The following is a 24557-nucleotide window of genomic DNA, read 5'->3' as shown; positions in this document are numbered from 1 at the left end:
AGCTTTAATAAAGAGAACAATATCTTCATGGCTTAGTAGAGGCAAAAGTTTCTTAGGACACAGAAACAACAACCACAAATAAAAAAAAATGATAAATTAGACTTCATAAAAATTTAAAAATTTTACTTCCCCAAAAAACTAGCTGCAAGTCAACAAGTACAACAAACCTAGTAAAAATCAGTAAAAGAGATGGATAGGTAGTTCACAAATGAAGAGTATGCGAATGATCAGTAAATGTCTTCAGCATTGTCAGATAACCGGGAAATGCAAATGAGAACTGTGACGAAACCACTACTCACCCACAGCAATGCCCTAAGAAAGCAGGCTGCCAGTGCCAAACGCTGGTGAGGATGCCCAGCAACCAGAACTCTCGGACCTTGTGGGCAGGAGAAGAAAACAGTTTTGTAAACTTCTCTGTGACCCGATACCATTCCTAGGCATTAACCCAAGAGAAACCAAAGAATCCATTCACAGAAAGCCTTGTACAAGAACGTTCATAGCAGCCTTATTCCAGCAAGCCCCAAACTGGGAAAAGCCCAGGAGTCTAGCCACAGGAAAGTAGCCAAGCAACCCCTGGCACGGTGAGGCAATGGAATGCAGACAGTGACGAAAAGGAGCAGGACACTGATAAAGCAGTGGCACAGATGGATCACAGGGGCATTCTGCCGACAAATGACTGCCCACTGTGGATCCCTTTCATGTGAAGTTCTAGAATAGGCAAAATTAATCTGTGATGGAGAAATTAGACAGGTTGCTTGGCAGAAGGGCTGGGGCAGGGCATGAGGGAGATTTCTGGTATGATGTGAATGTGAGTGTTCTGTATCTTGATATGGACTTGGATTACACAGGTGCATGGATTTGTCAAGGCTCATCTCATTTGTGCATTTCATTTTACCTCAAAAGAAAAAGTTAGGCTGGTAGGTTGAGAACCTGGCCAGTGTTGTGGGGAGCCCTTCCTCCAAGCTTGACCCAGAGGTATCTCAGGCATCCTGCCTCCTCTGCTGGGGCTCTCTTGGCCAAACCTATGTCAGATGATGGGGAGCCAGAGAAAACCTACAGGGGTTCTTGGCATGGCAACCTGAAAGGGAACCTCATGTGCTCGAGAGTGTCATGTGACAGGGAGAGCACAGGCCCATCGCAACACTACACCACAATACAGAAACATTTACATGGGCACAGGAAGGAATGAGTGGTCTTTCCATCTCCAGACAGACACAAATCATTGATACTTTAAAAAAAACAGTGGTATATTACACATAACATAAAATTTACCATCTTCAACATTTTTAAGTGTACACTTCTAAGGCATTAAGTATATTCACATTGTCGTACAACCATCAACAGAACTGTTTTCATCTTATAAAACTGAAACTCTGTCCCCATTAAACAACAGCTCCATATTACCCCCCATCCCTCGTCGCCCACAATTGTACCTTCTGTCTCTATGAATTTGACTACTCTAGGTACCTCATATAAGTGGAATCATTTAGTATCTGTTTTTTATGACTGGCTTATTTCACTTAGTATCTGTTTTTTATGACTGGCTTATTTCACCTTGAGGTCCATGCATGTTGTAGCATATGTCAGAATTTCCTTTCTTTCAAAGGCTGAATAATATTCCATTGTATGAATATGCCAGATTTTGCTTATCCATTCATAGATTGAAGGACACTTGGGTTGCTCCCACCTTTTTTGCTACTGCTGCTATAAACATGGATGTACAGATTTCTGTCCAAGTCTTCATGTTCAATTCTTTTGGATATATAACCAGAAGCAGGACTGCTGGATCCTATGGTAATTTTATGTTTAATATTTTGGGGAACCACCATTCCTATCAACAATGAGCAAGGGCTCCAACTTCCCCAATTCCTTACCAGCACTTATTTTCTGTTTTTATTTTTGATAGTGGCCATCCTAATGGGTGTGCAGTGATGTTCCTGATTCTTTTTAAAGGAGGATACAAGCCTATGCTCCTTTCCCAGAGGAAAAATGAAGAGGCTTTTATTTCCAAGATGATTTCCCAGCAGAGGGCTGAGCTCCACAACTGAGAATTGAGGCAGAGAAGGCCCAGGGATGGCAGTGGAGGCTCTTTCTCCTCAAAATGCCCAACTCAAGTGATTTCCCTACACATTTACCCACGAGGTTTGGCCAATACACATTTGATGCAAGCATGTGTATAATTTCTGGTTATTAGAAACTAAATAGATTTCTTTATGCTCGAATGTAGAAGGTAAGAAGCAGAGAATATTTACCAAATAAACGATTTCCATTTAGAAAAATCTGTATCCAGGCTTGAAGGCTGCAGAAAGATTCTCACAAATGGCAATAGCCTTGCAGCAAGTGGTATTTCTTTGCTTCCTATAACATCAAAATTGTAGGAAAATATCCATTATGACCACTGAAAGACCAATGCTTAGCAAATATGTATTTATGCAGTTTAACCAATAAAACATATTTGTCAACATAAAAGTGTTGTAGTTACTATTTATTGACACTCTTTTAGAACCAGACTAGATTTAAATATCTTAGAATTCCAGATATTAGCAGTTATCAAATTTCTCACTTCATCATTCTGAGTGAATGGATCATTACAAACAAGATTTTAAACTTTCTTGTAAGTGAATTTAGCTGAAAATGGTAGAAATCTGAGAATCCATCATAAACTTGGGAATACTGGACTCAGTTTTCACAGGCCATAGAGAAGATGGCCCTGGAGGCCCCTCTCTGCTTTTTGGGGGGTCCTCCCCTACTCATCTCTTTGCAGAGCCCACATTCTTCAGAGCCTTTCAAATGAAACAGGGAGGCCATGGAGGGCCTTCAGTTTAGCTGCTGTAAAGCTTCCTATGATGTTTTTTCTAACTTTACATTAAGGACATCTGTCCTGAAAAGAGTAATATTCTTTAGCTTTTGCTTTGGGCAGAGTCGTAATTTGAATGGCCTCAGGTGCCCTAAAACCAGCCAAAAGTGCAAACAAGAGTCACAGGCATTTCCTTCCTCTGGGTTGAAACAAATCAAACAGATTAAAAAATACATTCATAGCAACAAGGCTGGAGTTCATGGTGCAATTCTGCCAACTGCCTAGAACAGAACAAAGCAGAAAGGAACAGAACAGGAAGCTCCAGGGACCAGTGTTGCTGTTAAGAGAGATGGCAGGATGACCACCAACAGCTCTTTCCCCAGTCAGTCTTCCTCTTGCTGGTATATGGTTGTTTTTGTTTTTGTTTTTTTAATTGATCAATCATGTTTATTTAAAGTTTTCTTAACATTAGACATTTTTAATGGGAGTAAAAATATTAGTAAACATTTTATTTCTTCTCTCCTCCTATTCTAGCCACATAAGCTAGTTTAATGGATGGTACAGATTTCAGATGTAATTTGTACAATATTCCAGGAACTGTCTCTTGCTGGATTTGGTGTCGCAAGGTGTTGACAGAGAAGTTCTATTATGTATGTATTCTTTAGGCCAATTGTCGAATCCAAGCACTACACATGACTCAAGACAATGCTTATGATGGTTGACAACTTAAGTGAAGCACGCAATAGATAAACGCTGTGTCTGCTTCTATATCCGACCCAGGAAGTATGTAAAAGTGGTTATCTGCAGTGTATGAACACTAATTCAGGCAGCATCCTAAAAGGGTAATTGCAAATAGAACTGAGGTGCAGATGTGTGGATGAGTAAGAATCTTTCTGAATAATTAGATGCTGGCAAGACAAATGAAGTGAGATCACTGTGAAGAGTAAGTGTGAGTGAGCAACATGGTGCAGGACACAAACTATTTTGGGGAGGGGTGTAACACCCCATCCCCTAGCCCAGGGCTAAACATCTTGCCACAAGTACCAGTGGAAAAAATTAAATACATATTACACAAGGTCTGCCAAGCCTGCTCATCTGCCAGGAAAAGATGACTGTCTCAGTCTATTGCTACAGATTTTGACACTCTCCCTTTAACTGATTTTGCTTTTACCTTGGATGAAAGTGAACAAGGTTCAAACACAGAAAAAACATGGAGAAAAGCTAGGTTTACCAGATAAAACAGGATGTCCAATTCATCTTGAACTTCAGATGAACAACGAATATTTTAGTATAAACACGTCCCATGTAATATTTGAGACAAGCATATGTTAAACCATTATTCATTATTCATCTGAAATTCAAATTTAACTAGGTATCCCGTATTATTATCACCTTACAGCTGGCAACTAAAAGGAGCACAAACTTGTTTGACCTTCCAAAAACCATCTTTCAGCTGAGCACCACAGAGAATGGTGAGGCCATGTGCAGCAAATCTCCACTGATTTTTCACCACAAATAATAAGTACAAGGCAGCCAGGGTTGGTCTTCACTGACAAGAAATGCAAGTATGCTGTTTTATTCCCTTTTAAAATTATATATTCCCCTTTGTTCTCCAAACTGCCCTATTTTTTGGACCTAAATATAGATATTTCATGTATGCACACACACATATACACACATACACATACATACAAACACACATACACATACATACCCACATACAAATAGATACCTATACACATGTACACACATATGTATACATACACACATACATATATCTGTATACACATACACATGCATGCATACACACATACACATATGTAAACATACACACACAGACACACACACGGGTTGAGTATCCCTTATCCAAAATGACAAAATGCTTGGGACAAGAGGTGTCTGGGATTTGGGAATATTTGCAGTATACTTACTAGATGAGGATCCCTAATCTGAAAATCTGAAATCCAAAATACCCCAATGAGCATTTCCTTTGAGCACCATGTCAGCACTCAAAAAGTTTTGGATTTTGGAACATTTCAGATTTCAGATCTTTGGATTAGGGGTGCTCAACCTGTATATACACAAGTTGAGGAGACTAACAATATTTAAAGCATATACCCTGTGATAACACCACTGAGAAACCAAAACCTTTTTTCTGAAACACAGCACTGTTTTATAATTCGCCTCTGATTCAAGACACATTTTCAAGCAAACTCCAAAAGTGATGTTTGGTGGTAACATTTTAAAATGCTCTCTCTAATGCAGAATTGTGGTGCAGAAGTAGTCTTTCACAATTATCCCCAGGGCAGGCCATTTTAGAATCTAAAAAAAGGGTACTTGTATAACTTAATCACTTTTCAGTTCTTCTGAAGTACTCTCCTTTTTTACTCTCTTTGCACTTTTCATGAACTTATATCATTTTAGATTCAGAAGATCTAAACAAAATTTACAGTATGGAATTTAACTCAAAATTCCTTTCTCAGAAATCCTTGCTAAGGATAATATTTTCCCAACTAACTTTATAAGGCTTATTTTACTATGCCAAAGAGAGTACAGAAAGAGTACCAAGATGCCTCATGAAGACAGACACAACAAACCTCCACAAAATATTAGCCACTAGAATCTAGCAATATGTAAAAAGAATTATGTACCATGATCAAGTAGGCTTGATTCCAGGGATGCAAGGCTAGTTTGATATTTTTAAAAATCAAGCCATATAATCCACAATATTAACAGGCTAAATCTAAAAACCACCAGATCATATCAAATGTCTCAGAAAAAGCATTTGACAAGATCCAACATATGTGCATGATATAAAAACACTCAGCAAACTAGAAAAGAACTTTCTCAAACTGATCAAGGCCATCTATAAAAAACAGATAGCTATATCATAATGAATGCACAAAGACTGGATGCTTTTTCCTTAAGATCAGAAACCAGAAAAGAATGTCCATTCTCACCATCGCTATTCCACATAGTACTAGAAGCTCTAGCCCATGCAATAAGGCCTGAGGAGGAAATAAAACACATAATGATTCATAAAGAAGAAATAAAGCTATCACTATTTACAGATAACAGAGAAAATCTTAAGGAATCTACAGAAAATCTGCTAGTACTAAACAAATTCAGCAAGGTCACAAGATACAACATAAACATACAAAATAAATTGTGTTTCTATATACTAGCAATGCACATATGAAACAAATTAAAACAATATGATTCATGATCATTCAAAACAAAATGCTGGGCCGGGTGCAGTGGCTCACACCTGTAATCTCAGCACTTTGGGAGGCTGAGGTGGGCAGATCATGAGGTCAGGAGTTCGAGACCAGCTTGGCCAACATGGTGAAACCCCATCTCTACTAAAAATACAACAAAAAAAAAAAAAAAAAATTAGCCAGGCGTAGTGGTGTGCGCCTGTAATCCCAGCTACTCAGGAGGCTGAGGCAGGAGAATCGCCTGAACCCAGAAGGCAGAGGTTGCAGTGGGGCAAGATTGTGCCACTGCACTCCAGCCTGGGTGACAGAGCAAGACTCCGTCTAAAAAAATAAAATAAAATAAAATACAATGTTTAGGTATAAACGGAACAAAACATGTATTGGACTTGTATATTGAAAATCACAAAGCAATGATGAAAGATATAGAAGCATAAATGAATGGAGAAACGTACCATATTCATAGATTAGATGACTCAACATAATAAAGATGTCAATTATTTCCAAAATCTTATCAAAATCCCAGCAAGGTGTTTTTGTAAATATGGACAAGCGTAATCTAAAATATTTCTGGAAAGGCAAAGAAGTTGGAATAGCTAAAATAACTTTGAAAAAGAGGAATTAAATGAGACAAATCATTATACCTGATTTTAAGGCTTATTAAGTAACTATAGTAATCAAGACAGTGTGGTATTGGTGGAGGAACAGACACATAGATCAATGGAACAGAATTAAACAACAGAAATAGATCCATACAAGTACAGCCAACTGATACTTGACAAAGTAGAAGAAATAATTCAATGGAAGAATCATCTTTTCAAAAATAGTGCTGGAGCAATTGGACATCCATATGCAAAAAAGTGAACTTTGACCTAAATATCACGTCTTATAAAAAATAATCAAAAATGGGTCACAGCTTTACATAAAATGCAAAACTACAAAAGTTTAGAAGAAACTGTAGGAGAATACCTTTTGTACCTAGCACTACACAAAAAGGTCTTAGATGTGACGCTAGTCACTTTTTTTAAAAGTACGTTAAAAGTAATAAATTGGACTTCAGCAACATTTAAAAACAAACAATAACAACTTTTGGTCTGCAAAAATTTATTTGGCAGAGGCTAAAGGTTAGTCATCTCTACCTCAACCACCAGCACTGCCATCCCCCAGGGACCAAGCCAGAGACCATGGCCCATCCTCCACATCACCCTCTACCTCTCCACATTCAATCCACCCAAACCCACAAAGACCAGGTCTCCAAGCCAGGCCTCTCTTCCCATCTGCACCCACTGGTCTAAGCTGCCACATCTCTCTCCAGGAAGCCCGCAGAACCACCACTCCCAACGGATCTCAGGCTACCCCCTACTAATAATCTTAAGGACACCCACCACTGCTCACTGATTTTGAGGATGCTACACTATTCCTAACTGATCTCAAGGACCCCCCACTACTCCTAAGTGATCTTGAGGGACCCCCATTATTCCTAAGTGATCTTGAGGGACCCCCATTACTCCTAAGTGATCTTGAGGGGCCCCCACTACTCCTAACTCATTTTGAGGGCCCCCTACTACTCCTAACTCATTTTGAGGGTCCTGCACTACTCCTAACTGATCTTGAACCCCACCTCTCTTATAATCCACTCAACAGTCAGAGAGATCTTTGCCAAATGCATGTTGGGTCATGACTGAGCCCTTTTCTTTTGAGATCCACAAATATCATAACAGATCTGATGGACTGGAGGACCCAGACAGATAGCTGGGTGGGGGTGGGGAGTTCATGACACTGGTGTGCTGCTCTCCCAGCCCCTGCTCCATGGCACTCCATGGGGACAGCTGGTGGGAGAACCAGCAGAGTGGCTGGCAAGGAGAGCCCTGGCCTCAGGGCCAGGTTCCTCTGGCTTGGAGCACCGTTTGAAACACCACGCTGGGGAAAGGGGCAACCTTGTCCTGGCCAGCAGTGGCCCCAGGCTCCAGCGACTGGATTGCTTCCTACAGTGGGCAGGCGCTGGTCTCAATACTGGGTGTCACCACTATGCAGTGACAAAGCCACAAGGCAGTGACTACTTTGGGGAACAGGACACATGTTCACATTCCCATTTCTTCTTCTGTTTGCTCGTCAGCAGGATGGTATCCATGGGGCCAGGTAAGCACCTTGAGGGCCCTTGGACCAAATAAAAGAGTGGACTGGCTGTGACCAACAGGATGAGGGCTCACAACAATCTTATTTTAAACTCTAAAGGAAATGTAACCTAATTTGAGGCGGTAAAACAGTAGAGCCAGGCATATCCTGCCAAAGACACACCCCTTGCTGCAGCCTGTCCTGGCGTCCACTCAGCACCTGCACAGAAGCACGTGTGAGAGCCCTGCTCTCCTCTTCTATAAACTTCTATGGCTCCATATTCCAGGGACATCCTGGCTCCATTGAACAAAAAGTGGGTTGAGAAACTAACTTGTGTGTGTGAGGGGATTCGGACAAGCTCTAAGGAGGGTGTCACTGCACCATGGTCAGGTATAAATAACAGCATTGGTCACCATGTGTAAAGCCTCTTGGGACTAAGTTGGGGTATAAACTCTTACATCGAGGCTGGGATTCTTAAAACAACATTAAACATCTTGTGATAACTTCCCTGGGAGATACTGTGGGCACTCACTTACATAGATAAAAATATAAATGATATTTTGGAAGTTGTATTATTTACTTTAAAAAAAACTTTTTTTTTGTTTATGTTATTTTGTCTTGCTAGCTCTTTAACTTGACCAGACTCTAACTACACAAAATAAAATCTCTTTTTAAAATAAAAATGACCTACAGTGACTGGTAATCCCCATTAAAATTTCAAGACACAGGCAACAGTTTCTGAAATAATTGTATAGACTATTATAAAATTGAAGCTTAAGCCAGGCATGGTGGCTCACACCTGTAATCCCAGCACCTTGGGAGGCCAAGGTGGGTGGATCACCTGAGGTCAGGAGTTCAAGACCAGCCTGGGCAACATGGTGAAACCCCATCTCTACTAAAAATACAAAAAAAAAAAAAATTAGCTGGGTATGGTGGCACACGCCTGTAATCTCAGCTACTCAGGAGGCTGAGGCATGAGAATCATTTGAACCCGGGAGGTGGAGGTTGCATTGAGCCAAGATCGCACCATTACACTCCAGCCTGGGCAATAGAGCAAGACTCCGTCTCAAAAATAAAAAAAAATAATAAAAATTAAAAATAAAATTGAAGCTTAAAGCTCACTCTCTAAATGATAGTAGTCTATTCTATTAGAATGATGAAAGGTAACATTACACTCTAGAGGTTATCAAGCGTCCTTTAATGTTACATATAGCATGAAGTTAACTGGACTGTTTTTCGGTCATTTTTTTTCCCCTTTAATAGACATTGGTAGTTGTGGAAAATATGCTTTTAAGGTAAATGCTCAGGTTTCAGAAAATACCACACATGAACAGGAAATATTAAAATGGACAATAATGCCCAAATATTTCTCTTGAGGATTTAGATTTCACATTACTCGATCTAGTACATCCCATTATGAGAGTTTCCTAAAATAACTTTATAGAATTTGTTATCTACCACGGAAAAGAAATAGAATCTACTGTCTACCACTATCCATCTACTACTGAGGATACAATCTACTATCTGCCACGGCAAAGGAATAACCAAAGTCACAGGCTTGTCACAGTACCACGCTGGGAGGGCTTCTGACAGACCACGACACCCTGCTGCTGAGGAATGCCGTCACCTGTGCAATATGGAGAACGGAAAGTTGAATCTCCACCAAGCAACAGAAAAGCCTGTGGTCTAGGTGGACCTATTAGTCATCACTACAAAATAAAGCACCACCTCCAATATATCTGCTTGGTACAGAGAGGAGGGGGCTGTGGTGTGGCAGAATTGCCTGGGGTGTGTGGTCAGAAGACTCAGGCTAAGCTCCAGCCCCTTTTTCTTCGTCACAGAGTCCCTTGGCAAGGCACTCAACTTGGACTTCAACCCAGGACCAGAAGATACTGTTGGCCTCAGAGAGAGTGAGAGGTGATTCTGACAGAAGACAGAGCCTGGGTCAAACCATGAACTGCCTCAGAAATGAGGCTGCTGAATGGTGGATGTCCTCAGCGTCCAAGGCACGCTCTGAAACACAGCCTTGAGGATGCAGGACACAAGGAAGCCGCGAGAACACATGCAACAGGTGGAAAGTGACAGTGTGGCGGCTCTACTCTGCCTCTGCCCCTCTACATAGTCACTTCCCTTACTACCCACCGAGTCAGTGTATCAGGGACAGGATGTGCTCCGTTGGTGGATGACACTGGCTGAGCATAGCAAGAAAAAGTTAACAAACACTGAACTAAAATGTCTTCATTTAAATACAGAATCTGCCTCTGTCAAGACCAGTACTCCTCTCTCAGATTTCTAAGAATAATTGCTTACTAAAATGCCACTGTATTCCTGCTTGACCCAAAATTAATCCAAAATATACTCCAGGGCCATCAGAAAACATGTACTCTACCTGGAAACCTTATTCTGGTTTCTACCTGCTGGAAAGAGTGTATCTTTGGAGAGATGGAATATGTCCTATGCTGAAGACCTGCATACCTGCCACCCAGCAATTCTACTCCTAGGTCCACCCAACAGAAATGCATCCAGATGTTTGGCAAAACATGCTTTAGAATGTCTCTCTTCCCATCTCCACCCATGTTCTAGAATGTAAGCCATACTGTTCATAATAGCCCAAACTGGCAACCACTTGCATGCCCATGAACAGTAAATGCTGTATATTTGCACTGCACTGAGAATTAATGAGCTATGACTACACACAAGGCCCTACATGAATCTCACATACATAATATTGAGTGACAGGAGCAAAATGGAAAACATGCATCCTGCATGGTCCCACATACATAAAGCACAACACAGGCAAATCTATGCTGTTAGAAGTGAGGGCAGTGGTGACCCCTGGGGGATATGAGGGGCTCCTGCAGTGTGGGTGTGTTCTGTGTCCTGATCTAGGTGTGGATTATGAGGTGAGTTCAGTTATTTGGCTGCATTTATTAAGCTGCAAACTTCTGACGTGCCCTTTGCGCATGAGATTCTATTGCCATAAAAAGTGGTGCAGCCAAGGACTAAGGGAAAGAGAGGCTAGCAAGAGGGGGTGACTCTCATGCCCTGCTCCCAGGACTTGTTTTTTCCCATCAGTTAAGCCAGCAAGAGATCAGATTTTCACAGCCGGGAGTCAGGTTGAATCCCTCTGATGGCTGATTTCAATGGAGACTTTATCTACTCCGGGGAATGGGGTTGGGGGGGACAGAGAGGACACTGCACAGGCCAGTAATTAAGGTATGTTATTTAACGATATCACAAACGCACTCTGAATTCTGACAAGATTCGTGACTCTCCAAATTTACTGTGACTCACCTGTGATCTCCTCAAAACTGTGACAAAACCCTGACCTACTTAGGGCTGGGAAAGAGCCTGTAGATGACATCGCTGCCTCCCTATTTAAAGCATGTCTCTCATGACATAAGCCATAGTAGAACAGAAGAAAATCCCAAATCCACTGCTGGGCCTAGCATTCCAAAAGATGGGCTTACATTTGCTACCTGCTCAAAAAACCCCAAATGCCAGTGCAACATGCATCCTAATTAATGCTCTCGGTTCCAGGAAACCAAGGGCTGAGGGAATGGATGAGAAACTGCTGTGCACAAGCCTCCCAGAAGCACTGCTCCCTTCCTGCACAAATGCAGGCTCTCACCACTGCTATGCAGACCCTAGTCTCCATCCCACAGTGGAAATGAGAAGGAGGAGAGCCAGGCCTGGCTGTCCTTGTGCTCTGTCCTCACAGCGTATGTGAGGAGTCGGGAAGTCTATCCCACTGGATTGCTTTCCTGAGGTCCAAGGGGCAAAATTCCCTAGGAAGGTGGCCTAGACGCTGGGAACAGTTACCTCCCCAACTTCTGGGAGAATTTCTCTTAGAAGGTTTAGTCTTCCCAGTGACAAGACTTTTTTTTTTTTTCTGATCATAGCATTATAACTCAAGACAATTTTTAAAATATTTTTTTCTCAAAAAAAAAAAAAAAAAACCCAAAACCCAACCATCAAGCCTTAATACAGTCAGTCTATTGAAAGCATGTTCTGGCAGTGATCCTTATTTCTTTTGACAGTGATTTTTCCACACCTATGCTATTTTTCCAGCTCTTCCTTTAAAAATGTACCATTTTGAAATGACAATCTGTACAATTTCCATTTAACACAATTACAGCTGCCTTCTAGGCCCTGGCACAGAAGCAAGGCAATGTCCACAGCTTCTGCAAACATCTGTAACAACATCACAGATGAGCCCTTGCTTGGCAGAACCCCTGCTAAGCTGGGTGACAATAAACAAACTCTGGCTGTGTCACAGTCATTGTTTTTGGCCTGTTTTGTTTTTTGTTTCATTTTTTCTGCTACGCCCAACTCAACAGGTTAAGGACTAGCAGGGCCACCTGCATCACATAATGATGTGAAGTCCAGGAGCACATGTCTGTTCCCTATGGGCAGGTTCCAAGCTCTGCACCAAAGCACTCTTTGATGGTCCCCGATACACTGGAGTCACGTTTACTCCTTGCTAAACCACATGGTTTACATTGTGAGGTTCACGGTTTACACGGTTCGCACTGTGAGGACCACCCAGCCAGGCAGGAGGGCCATGACCTCAGGGGAGCAGGGCCACGCCTTCAAGTTTTCCAATCAATCAGATCCCATTAATTCTCTCTGCAAAGCCCATCCAAAGTTCTAAGGACATATTCACTTCGACAGAAAATTTGAAAATCAGGGAGAAAGTGTGAACTTTAATCATCTTATCATTTGAAGACACTTTCCACCTTTGCTCTGTGCCTTTTGACCTCTAGCATCCCAGGCACCCACACTGAGGCAGCACAGGATATGACAGAGAGAATCAAGAATTGCACACTGTGCTGGGTGCGGTGGCTCATGCCTGTAATCCCAGCACTTTGGGAGGCTGAGGCAGGTGGATCATGAGGTCAGGGGTTCGAGACCAGCCTGACCAGCATGGGGAAACCCTGTTTCTACTAGAAATACAAAAATTAGCCAGGCACACACCTGTAATCCCAGCTACTCAGGAGACTGAGGCAGGAGAATCACTTGAACCCAGGAGGCAGAGGTTGCAGTAAGCCGAGATCGCACCACTGCACTCCAGCCTGGGTGACAGAGTGAGACTCCGTCTCATAAAATAAAATAAAATAAGAATTGTACACTGGTTCCATGAGACCCCTTCCTGATGACACTGGAGATGCCTTCTTGTCCCTGGCCTCCTAACAGCCTGCCGTGAAGGTACCTGCCTGTGTCTCCTCGTTCCTCATATACAACTCCCAGAACTCCTGATTCCATAGCCAGTAACACGTCCCTCAAAAGGTGGAGGTTCCTATACACAGTTCACCTTACTAAGCAGAAAACATCAACCACAAAAGCAAAGCCAACAGTCCCAACCTTCCATAAAGGAAAAGACCTGATGCCACACAGGTGGATGGGTCCCACAGGAGGCCAGGAGAGGCAATGCCCTGCCAGGAACCAGTGCAAATCCTTTCTTCCTGTCACTCAGGGCCCTGCTTACTGACTCGGGGACCATTCCGAGGACTTGGTGTCCCCATCTGTGATCTGGAGACATGGCTACCACTGGCAGAGCTCCCATAAGAATTCATGTGGGACACAAGGAAGATCCTGCTACCCCCAGCAAACAGAAAGCCTCCTGTATGAGCTCTTCTCTCCTTCACAGTCCTATGGGAGGCACCCTCCATGGTGGGCTCCTGAGAGAGCCCCCAGATAGGCTGCCTTCTTGCCATTCAAACCCCTTCTGGTTCCCATGTTACAGCTGGTTTAAAATAATAATTAAAAAGCAGGATTCTTCAGCACGCCAGCCATCCCTCCTCCCCAGGCACTGGGCATCCTCTCACCTGCACTAGGCGACATAAACCTGTTTCCCTGATGGCTCTGAACACACCTTGTTCCATGTCCTGTACCTCTCCATCTCAAGGGGAGGAGAACTGAAAAGGCTGCGGAGCCACACTCAGTGCAGATTCTGGCCCCTACTTCTGTCCTGATTCTGCCCCACGTTTCAGGTAGATGGGGCGCACACTCATGCACATCAGAAACCACGCGGGTAAGCCACAGGAGTAGCCAATATTTACATGTACCCACCATCTCTCTCATCCTCTGTGAAGCTGGCCTCATGCCGGCTCCAACCACACGATGCACCCAGGGCCACAGAGGATCTGGCTCTGGGCAGGGGAATCATGCTCAGCACTTGGCCATGTTTTACAGATCTCCAGCCCCCAACCAGCATGTTGAGGCCCCCTCAGGAAGGGCTGGCCTGGGGACTCTGCGACCTCCCAGTGCTCTTCGTACTAGGCCCCTCCTAGTACCTCTGCAATGCCACCTTCCGCCCTACACCCTCTACCCACTCTGGCAGACGTGCCAGGACCCAGTGGTATTCTAACCTGGCCTAAGCACCTGCCAGGGAGGGCCTGAGTAAGCATGGAGCACAAAGCGCTTGGAGTGCAACCACAGATAATCCACAGACCCATTGGGGGTTGGTGGCTCCCCCATGCAGGAGGAGGTCTGGGGACTCTACGGGATGCCATGCACAAGAGAGCCCACAGGCCTGGGGTCTGATAGGAGGCAGCTCTAAGGATGGCGGCCTTAGAGTGTGGGATGCCAGGGACTCAGCTGTTCCAGGGGCTGCTTCCACCTACTCCTCGCCCGCCCTTGGCTGGCTCTGCCCCTCTGCTGGACAGGCTCTCGGGCCTCAAGCCCCTGCAACTCCACAGCCCTGCTCTGCTCACCTTTGTCCTTCAGACTCTCTCTACCTCCTGTCTTCTGAGACTCTGCTCTTATTTCCAGCTATCTGATTTCTCCCATATTTCCCAATTCAGATCCCCAAGGAATCCCACTTTCAGATATGATCAACATGACTCTTTCCTGGTGGGCTGAGCGCTTTCCACCAGATGGGTAAGTTGGCCCACTGGCCAGTCTAGAGCCTGTGGCCCAAACTGTCTTTTTCTTTTTTGGGTAGAGGTTTGTGGAGGAAGGGTATGGGATTACATATAAACTCTTTGGGTATGTTGCCAAGGACTGAGTTAAGAAAGCTGGAAGGAGCACATATTGCAAAGATCAGAGTAAAATTGTGAAGGGAGCCCACTGAGAACCCTAAAGAACAGGAAAAAGGGGAGAACTCTGACAATGGAGTAAGAGTGGGTAGGAACTGGTATGGCTCACTTGTCTCCAATGACCTGCCAGGCTGCACTGGCAAGATTCATCTACTCAATCTGGAGCACCTCCGCAGCAAAGCCATGGCGCCCAGCCCCTGGTGAGCCCCCATCAATATCCAGTTCAACAACCACCGCACACTCAACACAGTGTCACGTGGCCACTGAAACCTCGGTTTAAGAAGAATATTTATAACACGGAAAAGGCTCAAGAAATGATGTCCGTGACAAGAAAAACCAAACTAGATAAAACATTTTTTTGCATATATGATTTTTTACTTTTTTGCATATATGATTATTTATGTCTTCTCCAACGAGTAGGTATTTTTCTAAAGAGTACTTGCTACTTTCACGAGTTTAGACAAAAAGTCTGTTGAAAGAATGAGCAGATGACACAATGCCAAGGGCAGCAAGATTTAGGATAGACTAAATTTAGAGATAGAGACAATGAAAAGCCAAGGGTCGCCTTGTTGTTCCCTACTGGGCAGGGCAGGGAAGGACTGTCCTCCTCCTCTCCTAGGCTATGCCAAGAGGGCAGGGCACCCTGCAGGCCTGGTGTAGCCTGGGCATCCTTGTGAGTGAATGGGCCTGCAAGGGGTTAGCACAGTATGTCAGGGCACACAGAGGGTGTGATGGGGCTGCAGAGGACCCTTTACATAAACATGTGTCCCAGGTGTAAATACAGTTCACACATGCTGCACGCTCCTGAAACAATTCCACCCATTCCCAACATGCAGGAGAGCAGTGCCTAGGGCCAGGCCATTGTGCACACATGCCTGATGCTGAGTTGGTGCCAAGTACACGATAGAAATGAAAAAAGGGTGTGATCATGGTCAAAGAGCAAGACAGGCGCTCTCCTCCACTAAGGACTAGTGATGTTCCTTCCCTTTACTACTATGAGAAGGAGGCTATTTGTAAAGATCCCAGGTCACAGGGACTTGGTAATACATACCTTACTCCAGGGAAGCAGTAAAATGAACTCTGACTCCCACATCTACTGGGGTTGGTTACTGCAGGGCTCTGTGGGGGCACTGAAGGCATAAGGGTTTGCAACACAGGGAAGACCTTGCTTTGGAGATCTGAAGAGCTCTGATAATGTTGTGACCATGAAAATCACTATTACCACGGGTAAGATTCACAAAGCCATGCGGACCTGTGTCTGAGTCCATTCTCGCACTGGTATAAAGAAATACCTGAGACTGGGTAACTTATGAAGAAAAGAGGTTTAATTGACTCACAGTTCCACAGGCTTAACAGGAAGCATGGCTGAGAGGACTCAGGAAATTTACAATCATGCCGAAAGCCCAAGGATAAGCAAGCACGTCTTACCACATTGAAGCAGGAGAGAAAGCGAAGGGGGAAGGAAGTGCCACACATTTTTAAATGATCAGATCTTGTGAGAACCCACTCACTAACATGAGAACAGCAAGAGAGAAGTCTGCCCTCATGATCCAATCACCTCCCAGCAGCCCATACCTTCAACATGTGCGGATTACAGTTCCCACATGAGATTTGGGAGGGGACACAGAGCCAAACCATATCAACCTGCAACTTGCCCTTCAGGAGTGAGGCCCCTAACTGCAGAGTCCGTTGAAGAACACACATTCAGTGAGGCAGGGTCATGGCTTACAGGAGCGGCCTCACTGCCTGCAGGTGCTGAGCAAGGGAAGGCAGGGAAAGGCTTTGGGAAGGGAAACCAAAGGTGTCACACCAGAGGCAGGGGCTAGGGTCTTGAAAAGAAGGCCCTGCTGGGCACGCAGGGAGGGGCAATAGCAAAAATGGGGGTAAGGCAGCCATAACTGCTGTGGGATTGAGATGAGGGGCATGTGCAGACCAGTCTGCCTGGGGAAGCATCAAATCCTGAACTTTAAGTAATGGTTCCCCAATTTTAGGTAATACTCTAAAAAATTGTGCTTTTTATTTTTAAAAAAAACAGTTTTCTCTCTTTGAGCTTGCAGAATTTAAGAAATTTCAGTCAGAAGTCCACAAATAGGCTCCAGAACATCCTGGCCATCAACCTCTAAGTGGACTCTCTCCTTTCTCTGCCCTCCAGCCTTCCCAAAGCCTTTCCCTGCCTTCCCCTCGTCTGACTTAGCAGTCATCTCTTGAGATCATGTGCTCTTCCATATCCAATGCTTTGTATTTTTTAATCTCGTTGATAGCAAACAAATAGACTTCTGAAAAATATGGTATGCTCAGTTGTGAAAGGCTGGTAAGTTCTTTGCCTCTGCCCAGCTGAGAGTTCCTGGAGGGGCCCACACTGCTCCAACAGTAGCTGAGCACTCAAAGTCAGAGAGCACGCACTGGGCACTCTCAGGCCTTGGCATACAAATGTACCAGTTGCTGCCCTGTCCTTTTATGGATCCACTCCCAAGCTATTTCCAACTTCAGAGTTGGAAACAGGCCTGCAGTTGGTTGTCTGTAAAGGATTTTATTTCTCCTTCACTTATGAAGCTTAGTTTGGCTGGATATGAAATTCTGGGTTGAAAATTATTTTAAGAATGCTGAATATTGGCCCCCACTCTCTTCTGGCTTGTAGAGCTTCTGTTGAGAGATCCACTATTAGTCTGATGGGCTTTCCTTTGTGGGTAATCCGACCTTTCTCTCTGGCTGCTACCTGACTTTGAACTATACTACAAGGCTACAGTAACCAAAACAGCATGGTACTGGTACCAAAACAGAGATATAGACCAATGAACAGAACAGAGCCCTCAGAAATAATACCACACATCTACAACCATCTGCTCTTTGACAAACCTGACAAAAACAAGAAATAGGGAAAGGATTCTCTATTTAATAAATGGTGCTGGGAAAACTGGCTAGCCACATGTAGAAAGCTGAAACTGGACACCTTCCTTACACTTTGTACAAGAATTAATTCAAGATGGATTAAAGACTTACATGTTAGACCTAAAACCATAAAAACCCTAGAAGAAAACCTAGGCAATACCATTCAGGACATAGGCAACTGGCAAGGACTTCATGACTAAAACACCAAAAGCAATGGCAACAAAAGCCAAAATAGACAAATGGGATCTAATTAAACTAATGAGCTTCTGCACAGCAGAAGAAACTACCATCAGAGTGAACAGGCAACCTACAGAGTGGAAGAAAATGTTTGCAATCTACCCATCTGACAAAGGGCTAATATTCAGAAGCTACAAAGAACTTAAACAAATTTACAAGAAAACAATCGACCCCATCAAAAAGTGGGCAAAGGATATTAACAGACACTTGTCAAAAGAAGACATTTATGCAGCCAACAGACATGTGAAAAAATGCTCATCATCATTGGCCATCAGAGAAATGCAAATCAAAACCACACCAGTTAGAATGGTGATCATTAAAGTCAGGAAACAACAGGTCCTGGAGAAGATGTGGAGAAATACGAACACTTTTAAACACTTTTACACTGTTGGTGGGAGTGTAAACTAGTTCAACCATTGTGGAAGACAGTGTGGTGATTCCTCAAGGACCTAGAACTAGAAATACCATTCAACCCAGAGATCCCATTACTGCATATAAACCCAAAGGATTATAAATCATGCTACTATAAAGACACATGCACACGTATGTTTATTGCAGCACTAATCACAATAGCAAAGACTTGGAACTAACCCAAATGTCCATCAATGATAGATTGGATTAAGAAAATGTGGCACATATACATCATGGAATACTATGCAGCCATAAAAAAGGATGAGTTCTTGTCCTTTGTAGGGACAGAGATGAAGCTGGAAACCATCATTCTGAGCAAACTATTGCAAGGACAGAAAACCAAACACTGCACATTCTCACTCATAGGTGGGAACCAAACAATGAGAACACTTGGACACAGGGTGGGGAACTTCACACACTGGGGCCTGCAGTGGGGTGGGGGGAGTGGGGAGGAATAGCATTAGGAGAAATATCTAATGTAAACGATGAGTTAATGGGTGCAGCACACCAACATGGCACACATATATATATGTAACAAACCTGCACGTTGTGCACATGTACCCTCGAACTTAAAGTATAATAATAATAAAAAAAAAAGAAAGAAAAAGAAATAGGCCTGCAGGCTCTCTGGTTTGTGGCTGGCCCCATCCTTCTGCTCACACCCACCACATCCTTGACACATACAAAGCACTTTTACAACCTTGCTGCAGGCAGGACAATGCACCAATAAAGGGCACAGCTTCAGAAGGTTCTCACCTCAGAGAGCCACTTAAGGGCCCAAAACCAACAACCCAAGGAGTTAACATGCAAAGAGGCCCATGGTACCCTTGGAGGCCTGACAGAAGCAAATATAACCTCATTGGCCAGGCAAATCCTGAAGCCAAGCCAAAAATGAGGCTGCAATCCAGTGACAAAACAAAAGCAGCAGTAATTCCCCAAGAATAAGAGCCAACAGACACAGAAACAGCAGAACCAGACAACAGCTCCCACCCACCATCACCACCACCACCAAGCTCAGGTAATAAATGATTACTTGGAGACCAAAATAATGCTTTAAAGGTTGATTCAAGCATTTTTAAACATGATTAAAACACTAAGTAAACAGTATGGCAATATTAAAAAGACCAGGGTGGTGAGAAATGAAGAGAATTTGTGTAAATGAGTACTATAATCACAAAATCAAAGACCAAGAGGCTGGTTTTTAAAGTGGATTTGACATGGATTAGGTAGAAGGTAGATTCATGAAGTGGAAGGATGCATTGAGGGAATTATCCAGAATGTACCATAGAGAGCTGGAAGAATGCATAATGTGAGAGAATGGCTAAGATATTAGAAGATGTAATGAAAAGGATCAACAAATGACTAATTGGAGATGGAAAGAAAAGAGAGAAAAGGTGGCAGGCAACCTATGAAGAGTTAGTGGCTAGTAATGTCATAGAATCAATGTCATACATGGATTCTCTACTTAGGAAAGGCCAGAGAAGCTGATGGTTCATTCTCTAATCTTCTCAAGTAACCCAAAAAGATCAAGACGGCTAATTTTCCAAGATATCACACATTCTGGTTGTACAGGTGACCCCAGGATGTAGTGTTTTCCAAACACCAGGTTTATTTTGTCTTTTCTCCACATTTGCAATAGTACCATGATGGAACTGGATGGCGTTGATCATTTGAACTAATCCTTTGGGTCCTGCTGACCTCCTGTTTACAGGGATGCTAGGGCTTGGCCCTTCTGGCTTCTCTAAAGCCACAGTTCACCAGTTACACAACCCCATTATTGACAATCCCATGTGAACTCTACAAACTTGGAGGCAGGCAGAGAAAGAAAAGCATTTAGATACTTCAGCTGATTGCTGTTTTGTTTTGTTTTGTTTTGTTTTGTTTTGTTTTGTTTTGAGACAGGGTGTCGCTCTGTCGCCCAGACTGGAATGCAGTGGCACAATCTCAGCTCATTGCAACCTCTGCCTCCTGGGTTCAAGTGATTCTCCTGCCTCAGCCTCCCTAGTAGCTGAGATTACAGGCGCGTGCCACCATGCCCAGCTAATTTTTGTATTTTTAGTAGAGACGGGGTTTCACCATGTTGGTCAGGCTGGTCTTGAACTCCTGACCTCTTGATCCGCCCTCCTTGGCCTCCCAAAGTGCTGGGATTACAGGCATGAGCCACTGCGCCCAGCCCTGATTGCCTTTTAACGCAAGGTAGACTTTTTGCCAGCAATTGGAGACAGTAAGTGTAGGTGCCCTCTCCCTTTCACACCACTTGCTGGCAGGAGCCCCAGGGGCAACAGACTGAAGGAGGTGCCCACAGGACATTCTACAGTAGGCCAGGCTGAGGGGAAATCATCAACTCTTGTTCCTTGGAATTTAGGATTTCTCACTTTTAAGTCACCATGGCCTTTGAAACTAAGTTTTGCAGATGGAGAAACTCTAAAAAAATAAGAGTTGTTAACATATAACTATTTCAAACTGAGAATTTAAAACAAACAAATCTCAAATTATTGCAATAAACTATTCCAAAATACAGTTTGGGTCCACAGATTTGTAGCTACAAATAGCTTATAAGAGAATACACAAAGTTCATAACCTTCAACTCGATCTGATAAAGTACCTACATGCCTCCTCCATACAAAGGACCAAGTCAGATGTTTACAAAGACAGCTTGTGCCATGTGAGTGGCCAACTGGCCAATTCTGTGCTCCTCAATGGGCTCATCTGTGAGGTGGGCTTGAACACTGATACCTGCCTGGCAGGGCAGCTGTGAAATCTAAACCAGATAATATAGGCAAAGCACTTGGCAATCAATGATTGCTACTCTTATCACTTAGAAATTACAGCGCTAATTTAATATTCATTACATCAATGATTTAAATTACTAAAGCAGTAAGAATTCATTCAAGGTTATACTAATGAATACCCAAAAGGTCACAGACTTCCAAGAGACAGGTGGTCACTCCAAGGCCACCAGGACCAGGCAGTATACAGGGACAGGCTGAAGAGGTGGGGAAGAGTGGGGACAGACGTCCAGGGTGGTACCTGCCACCTCCCTTCCCCCTAGGCTGCTCTGCAAGGAAGGGCCTGGGTGGCCCTCGCTGGGATGCCAAATCTCTAATACAATAGCTTGTCTAATCTAACAAAAGAGCCTTTGTGAAGAATTGTTCCGGAGTCAAACAAAAACTCTTCTTGGAAAAGGAGCCCTAAAGTTACTACACAATGCCCAGCATCCGTGCAAAACAGTGACCTATTTCTCAAAGCACAAGAAGTCCCCAAAGATTACAAGCAAAACCCCTCAGCATCCACACAATCATTCGGCAGACAGCAGCTTCTCGGCTTCCAGCAAACAATCTACTCCTCCACACTTTCTTTGAAAGCCCCAGAAACAATGAAAAAGGAAAGGGAGAGAGAAAACTAGAAAGAGAAATATATTCCACTCCCAACAAATCAAGGAGACAGACACAACCACAAACCACAAACCACTGAGTGTACCAGAATCAATGCAATCAGGAACGGACACAGAGAGCCAGCACCCACCTCCTGAACCTGGGAAGGCACATGGGCGCCGCCAGGAGAAATGGCCTAGCCCTGATGTGGTTGGTCATGAAAGGGCTGTGTGGATACAGAAGCATGGCCGCTGAGCGGGCCTCAGCTTGTGGACTCAGCCTTGTACAGAGAGAAAGGCAGCAAATGTAGGACAGAAACACGAGAGGTCTGCTATGAACAACACCCAACTTAAACCCTGAAATCTAGGGAACATAGCCTGCTTTAGACAAAGGGAATTCATGTGGAGTAAATGTATTTCAGACCACAAACTTGAATCCAGTGTGCACCCCGCCCTAGCTTCACCCTCATCCTCATTCTTCAACAAAGACCTGACCCCATTCAAAAGTGACTAAAATCACAAAGCAACCAGCATGGGAATCAGGCACAGAAGACAGGGTAGGGAAGAAGAAGAGCAAATGCAGATGCCTGAGAAAATACCCATAAAGACACAGATAAAGTGACTTTATAAAAATATTTTCCATTTTTTCTATTAGTTTTTTATTACTACTGTAACAAATTACCACAAACTGAGTTGCTTCAAGCAATATAAATTTATTTTCTTATAGTTTTGAAAGTCAGAAATCTAAAATTGGGTTAAAATCTAGGTGTTGGCAGGGCTGCGTTCCTTCTGGATGCTCCAGGGAGGATCTGCTCCTTGTCTTTTATGCTTTTTAGAGGCTGCCCTCATTCTTTGGCTTGTGGACCCCTTCCAGGAAACACATCACTCTGACCTCTGCTCTCACTGCCACAACCCTATGCCTCCCTGTGATGACCTGGGGCCGACCTGGGGCCCACCTGGGTTGTCCAGGATCATCTCCGTGTCTCAAAGACCTTCACTTAATCACACCTGAAAACTCCCTCTTGCCACATAAGGTGACATATGCAGAGGTTCTGAGAATTAGGACAGTAACACCTCTGGGGGTCATTATTCTGCCCACCATAAACAGAAACGTTTCACTCTTCTTTTCCAGCTTCTGAAGACTCCCATATGCTTCAGCTCTTGGTCCCCCACCTCAAATGATGTCAGGCAAAGTCCTGAAGCTGCCATCACTCTGGTTCTCATCTTTCTGCCTCCCTCCTTCCATTTTTAAGAAAGACCCTACTGATTATATCATGCCTATGCAGACAATCCAGGAATTGTCTCCCTATTTTAAAGTCAGCTGACTAGCAACCTTAATTCCATGCTCAACTTTATTTCATTTTTCAGTTCTAATTTCCTGCCATGCATGGTAACATATTCACAGGTTTTGGGGATTAGGATACTGACATCTTTGAGGGGTTGTCTTCTTGCCTACCACACTCTCCTAAAAAGGAAAAAACAACAACAACAACAACAAAGAAGAGATCATAAACCAACAGAAAGAGAATCAGAGCATGGAAAAGAAATGAAGAAATAAAAATTAAAATAAATGGAATAGGGATGAAAACCACATTAGATGCAACTAAATAATAGAATAAAGGCAATCAACCCAAGAGATAAGCAAATGAAATGGAGAATAATATGAAATATCAACTTTATCAAAGAGATGACAAATGTAATTCAAAAGAAACAATGCGCATATAATTAACATTCTTGAATTGTTAACAGAAAAAAGGTCATAGATATAATACAAGAAAACTTCTGAAATAAACTGACTTATCTCTGTCAATTACAAGGGTTTTACTGTGCTTAGTTTAAAAGAAAGTGATACAGCAATACCAGCATCCAGAAACATTCAAGTAAATTAACTGAATTAAAAGAATCACGTGAACATCTAGGCAAAAACAGGCTGACTTCAAATTTCTCCATAATAACTCTATGCTAAAAGACAGGAGAAATATCTCTATATAGTTTTAAGGAAATTATGCAACTCAAGACCTTTATAATCAGGCAAGAGTTATTTTCAAGCTTGCAAGAATTCTTCAAGTGTGAGTGTGCCATGAGCCATGTGAGAAGAGAACAAGAAACGAGGAAAACAGAGCCAGGGATTAAACAAACTATACAATGAACTCCAGACAACTAAAAAACAAATCAATAAAAAAAAAAAAATCCTCAAGAATGTATCCATTGGAACTACTGATAAAAAGACTGATACTGTGTGATCCTGGAATCTATTTAAACAGAGCACTAAGAATAAGTAACTGTGAAAACAAATTACCTAAGAGATGACCAATGTTATGTGCCTTGACAATGTAAAAAGTTATAGGGTGGGTAACAAAATAGGGAAATGGGTGGGAGGAAAAGGAAGCACTGATATGCAAATTTAGTAACCTTTCAACCCGAGTGAGCGGATGCCAACCCTAAACACACAGTAGTTCGCAAATAGCAAATGCAACGTT

General features: G+C 43.2%; 1 protein-coding gene across 5 annotated transcripts in view; it reads right to left on the bottom strand.

Annotated features, from left to right (window-relative positions):
• OTUD7A (OTU deubiquitinase 7A) overlaps positions 1–24557 on the bottom strand; it is a 397910-nt gene that overhangs the window by 358553 nt on the left and 14800 nt on the right. For 2 of the 5 annotated variants that reach the window (XM_063639042.1, XM_055278534.2), the window contains exons 2-3: positions 2253–2358; positions 300–376 (exon numbers count right to left, since the gene is read on the bottom strand). The exons of the other annotated variants lie outside the window; for them this stretch is intronic. The gene's annotated coding sequence lies outside the window, so the exon portion shown is untranslated. The remainder of the gene's footprint in view (positions 1–299; positions 377–2252; positions 2359–24557) is intronic. 5 annotated transcript variants of the gene reach the window in all.

Source organism: Symphalangus syndactylus, chromosome 5 (assembly GCF_028878055.3).
Source record: "Symphalangus syndactylus isolate Jambi chromosome 5, NHGRI_mSymSyn1-v2.1_pri, whole genome shotgun sequence".
Taxonomy (NCBI): domain Eukaryota; kingdom Metazoa; phylum Chordata; class Mammalia; order Primates; family Hylobatidae; genus Symphalangus; species Symphalangus syndactylus.
The sequence above is the reverse complement of the archived record's forward strand: the minus strand, read 5'-3'. Positions and strand labels throughout refer to the sequence as shown.